This window comes from Humulus lupulus, chromosome 1 (genome assembly GCF_963169125.1).
Source record: "Humulus lupulus chromosome 1, drHumLupu1.1, whole genome shotgun sequence".
Taxonomy (NCBI): Eukaryota; Viridiplantae; Streptophyta; class Magnoliopsida; order Rosales; family Cannabaceae; genus Humulus; species Humulus lupulus.
The window spans coordinates 129,637,948-129,643,388 of record NC_084793.1 but is presented as its reverse complement, the minus strand read 5'-3'; the positions used below and the strand labels follow the sequence as shown (position 1 = coordinate 129,643,388).

The window sequence follows — 5,441 nt, the reverse complement described above, 5'->3', positions numbered from 1 at the left end:
TATACATAAAATCCTTATCACCACCAACCCAGTTTCAATAGATTTCTTCCTAGCTTCAATAGATTTGTTGAGCAATCTTCTATGCTGAATGTTTCTTATTTCAGGGTTAGTAGACTTAATAATGTTAGTGCCCACACTTTAGCATATTGGGCTTTCAATTCGAACACTGGTGGTCAGCTAAAGTGACAAGCTTTTCTTTGTGCTCTAAAGAATTTTTCTAATTTTTTATGATACAAAAAAAGAAAAAAACTACCAACCTAGTAGCAAACTTATTAACAAGAACAAAAAAAAAATTAGCCACTTTCAATACCCAAAAATGGGCATTAAAATCTAAAGGAAAAATAAAAACAAGAAGAAGAAGAAAATATATTCAATCATGTCTCACCTTTTCCTTCCCGAATTTCCTTGCCATGAGTTCCACGCACGATGACATCCTCCTATTCCTAGTTATAGGACTTCGATGGGCCTTCGACTCCGGTAGACCTTGGTAAATCAGATGGACAAGAAGAAGAAGAAAAAAAGGGAGAAAGAAAAAAACGTGTTTTTATGTTTTTCTTTTTTATTAGTTTTGATTTAGTTTTCTTTCTAATTTATATTTTTTTTGAGTTTAAAATTGGTTTAAATTTTTTAATTAATTTTGTATTTTAAAAATATATAACTAAACCAATCACAAAATGAAACGTGTCATACAAATTAATTGATGGATGAATAGTAACAAAATTACTCATTTACTGACTTTTATTTATTCTGCGAAAAAGAAAAATTGGGTATATACCTACAACAAACCCTCAATATTAGGTAATTACTCATATATATATATATATATACATACAACAATAATGTATAAAATATAGGCCCAGTTGGGTAACCATTTATTAAATGGTTTTCTGTTTAAATGATTAAAAATCTGAAAACAAAGTTATAAAATGTGTTCGGTATCTCTGCTTTTATTTTTTATGTTTAAAATGTTTAATTAAAATTTATTAAATTTTGAAAACAAAAAATTCTCAATTTTCATTTTTTTTTAAATAGTTCTCATTTCTTTTTTTCTTCTTTGTGCAACCACTGCTCTTTTCATCTTCCTCCATGTGAGCCTCTCTTCATCCATGACCTCTTCTCTTGATGTGAGTCTCTCTTTCTCTTCTCCCTCTCCATTTCTCTCATTCTAAATCGATTTTTCTATCAACTTGATTTCAATCTTTCTTCTTGTAATGAATTTTGAAGTTTTCTATCTCCATGTGAGCCTCTCTTCATCCATGGCCTCTTCTCTTGATGTGAGTCTCTCTTCCTCTTCTCCCTCTCTATTTCTCTTATTTTAAATCGATTTTTCTATCAACATGATTTCAATCTCTCTTCTTGTAATGGGTTTTGGATTTTTGCAACAATTTTATGACAACTTGATTAGGTTATTAGGGCTATATTAATATGTTATTTAGATATATGGATGTTAATGATCTTTCGTCATTAGAAATGTTTGAGTTTATGTGCTGTGTATTTATGATTTCTGTGATGGGTATTTATGGATATTTGATAGTTGATGTCCACATAATTCTCGAGTGAGATTTGAGAAGATGAGTTTAAGAGGGAAATAGGCCCTTACATTTCTTTGCCATTGGGGTCAATCGAAAAGATTATTTCTGAAATTCCGTTTTTTATGATTACCAACTTAATTATTCAAATTAAATAATTAATTGTTGAACTGTTACAGAAATGTTTAAACAGATACAAAGACTGTTTGAACAGAAACCAGATATGTTTAAACAGTTTGTGAGCAGAAGATAAAAACGAACATAAAGTAAAGAACACACGAATTTTTACGTGGTATCAGCACTCTTTGCAAATTGCTACTAGTCCACGAGGCCACGCCCAGAGAATGAAATTTATTAGAAGAATATCTAAACGATTACAAAACCAAATTGACTTATACAAATAAAGACTCCCTCTTGAATTTGTCGCAACTGTTGTAATCTAAACTCCTAATCAAATTTCTGAAGTGCTAAGATCTTGAACTCCCTTCAAATCATAACACTTGCACTTTTCCTTCCGAAAAGTGACTCACGAACAAGACTTCTCCCGAAGCTTGATGACCAATGTCCAAGTGTGTTCAACCTGCATAATTAACACAAAGAAAACAATACAGAAGTACACTATAATAAACCACTAAGAACTTGCTGGACTCAAGTTCTTCACATAATAAAAAGTCTTTCTAAAACTTGAAAAATATTTGGAAAATAATACACCAAGAGAGATCATCAAAAACCAACGACTTAAGGATGATTATATACTTTTTAGAATCCCTTTAGGTCGTGGAAAACAAATCAGAAACCAATCAGTCAATAAATGGAAAATCTTCCAAAACAAGAAAGTCAGAATCTGTTCAAACAGACTGGCAATCCGTTCAAACAGATTCATTGAACCTGGACAGTTTTTCAACCCAGTTTCCTTAAATAAATAAGGAAACAATATCTACATTAACACTGCAGGCTGTACACGATTTTTGGACAAATAAATCAGATCAAAAAAATAAAATAAATACCAATAATTTCCATTACAAGAAAATATATTCTTTTATAGGAAATTATATATTTATTTTATTAACATATATATAATAATCTGATTATAGAAAGATACATTTCAACAAAACAGGAAACTACCCATTTTTAAAATACTCGTTTAATTAATTTTGTCAATATTATCAAATATGCCAATAAAAGATTTTACAATTTCTTTTCTTCTTTTGCGGAGGTGCGGAGGTGGGTTTTGGATAGAGCTGAGAAAAGGGAAAATTAATCTCTTTTGTTTATCTTTCATATGATTCAGTTATATCTCATCAATAATGATGAAAAGTATTCAATCATTTACATGTCTCGATCCTTGACAAAACAGGTCTTCCAAGAGCTTAATTTAGCAAAAACAACACTACAGAGCACAACTCATCAATATTTACGTATAAAATTCCCATTACTCTTCAAATCCTAAATCACACTAGCTTTCTCTGGTTTCATCTCACTTAATTTCACTTCTAAAACAGGTCACGTGATAGGCCTAGACCTCGGTAGCAACTTTCTTCAAGGGCCATTGCTTTCTAACAACATCCTCTTCAGCTTGGTACAACTTCAAGAACTTGATCTTGCCTCAAATAACTTTAATTTCTATGAGATTTAATCAGGTTTCAACCATTTCATTAAAGTGTGCACATTCTCTCTTCTGATTAAGGCATGAGATCTTTAATATAAGAGCATATTTTTTTCAATGAAAGAAAAATGTTGAGTATTATTCTATATTCCATATAACATATGCTAATTCATACTTTGTGTTTTCATTTAAAATCTTTGACAAATATACTCTATGCCCCATGATTGTTACTGTGTTCATCTTCTTTGATTTTAGCATAAGCACACACCATGCGATCAAAGATAGACATGCGTCGAAGTACTGCATCAAGAAATGATAAACGAGCAATGTTGGGTATATGTTTTGAGTTCTCCATTTTCACTCAATTGTTATATCTCTATGTAAATAATTTTTGTAAAATATTAAAATAGCTCTTATATCTTAGTCTTGATATTTTATAAGCCATATATTTTAAGTTTCGAAATTGATTCTCCCTCTCGATATCCTTCTTTTTGAAAGGGTTTATAGGTGCAAACTTGTTTCAAGGATGCATTATTACTACTATTGTCATTATGTTTGCACAATTTATGTATTACACCTTTTTTTTATTAAAATTATATGATACAACATAATGGATTCTTCATACTGTATTGGTACAAGAGACAGAAGAGAACACATGTGACTTGTCACTGGCTGTGTGGTTCTTTTTATCCTTTTTTATGGCATAAAAATGGAATGCCTACTGCTTGGGTAATTTTTGTTTTTTTGTTCACATTGGGTGTTTGACTATCCTTATATAATACATGTGTGCAAAACATTTTAACCACATGATCAGTAATAATTCTTAGACCATCTTATTGCAGAGTTTCCTGGTGGTGGAGAATATCACCTGAAGTCATTGAAGCTAACAAATGAAATGCATCATGATCTTGGTTGGTGAATTTGCATACACTGTAAGATCCAATATAAGTGCAATTCATACTTGGTATATCTATGTTGATGGTTCCACCATTCTATACAAGTCTCATCCCAAGAAATGAACATAAAAAATGGATTGGTGTGGAGAACATCAAAAAGAGACTTGTGAACTCGAAAGGACCCCCAACATATGAGCAGCCAAAGATAACTCGCGAAAAGCTTATTGAGTATGGAAACATGCTTGTTGAAGAGCAAGAAAATGTAAAGAGAGTTCAATTGTCAAACAAGTACTTGAAAGAAGCAACTCTTGGAGATGCAAATGAGGATGCCATCAGGTCTGGAAACTTCTATGATTAGAGCTTAGAATCTTAGATTTTCCTTAAGTACTCCTTGACCCAAAATAAAGTCGATTATAGGATCTCATTATCATATGGTTTTAAGATTGTTTTTAGACGAAGTAATGATATGAACAAAATGTCCATTGATTTTTAAAATAGTATTTTTGTAATAAAAGTTTGTATATTTATAATTTTAAAATGTGAAAGAGAAAATCTATAAGAGAAAACATAGAATAAATAATTTTTTTTTTAAAATATCTTTAAATTACCAAATAATAAGCACAAAAAATATCTTCATATTTAAGTTTATAAAATTAAAAATAAAAACATTAATTACCAAACATGTTTTTTGTTCTTTAGTTTTATAAACAAAAAATAAAAATAAAAATTACTAAACATATTTTTTATTTTTTGTTTTCAAAAATAAAAGATAAAAATAATTACCAAACACATTTTTATTATTCATAAATAAAAAAAATAAAAAGACATTATATTTTTTGTGTTTAAAAGATTCAAAAACAAAAATTTACCAAACGACACCATAGTTTATACAACTCATGCTTTTAGGGCAATATTTCCAATAGTTAGAGGAAGTGAAATAGGATGTTGGATCAGATAAGCAAATGAATTTTTAGTGTCATCGGATTGTGATAGAATCTTGCCTGCTGAGACAAGCTTCAGAGAAGACTTAGGAGATGGAAGCTTAAGTTTTTTTTACTTACTAGAGTTTTTGTTTTGGACTTGGTTGGGATAATGGTTCGAGAACTTTCCTTATTTGCGAAAAAGAAGTAATTGTTGAAGATATAACCTGGGAGGGTTTTGGCAAACATTTGGCGGACCTGCTAGAGACATGAACCAGATGATGATTAATTTTCTTTGATTTTTTCTCCTTAACAGGTTTTGATTGTTTAGTAGGGTCGACTAGGTCTTTTGCTAACTATTTCATCAAAAGGCATACCCATATGTTGGTGATCAACTTCAGGAACAAGACCCTAACATCGTTGAAGATCATCTTCTTGAACTAGAATGGTGATGGGAGAGTTTGGATGAGTGAGAAAAGACTTACGCTTC

At 30.5% G+C, this 5,441-nt stretch overlaps 1 long non-coding RNA gene across 6 annotated transcripts; it reads left to right on the top strand.

Moving 5' to 3' along the window:
• Window positions 1–960: 960 nt before the first annotated feature.
• LOC133797801 (uncharacterized) lies at window positions 961–4,455 on the top strand. Of its 6 annotated transcripts, none has more exons than XR_009875704.1 (3): window positions 962–1,124; window positions 1,225–1,274; window positions 2,887–4,455. It is a non-coding gene; the product is annotated as an uncharacterized LOC133797801 (long non-coding RNA). The 6 variants fall into 6 exon arrangements; XR_009875705.1 differs by having other exon boundaries at window positions 967–1,274; window positions 2,887–2,947; window positions 3,032–4,455; XR_009875703.1 differs by having other exon boundaries at window positions 974–1,274; window positions 2,887–3,108; window positions 3,391–4,455.
• The last annotated feature ends 986 nt before the right edge of the window (window positions 4,456–5,441 follow it).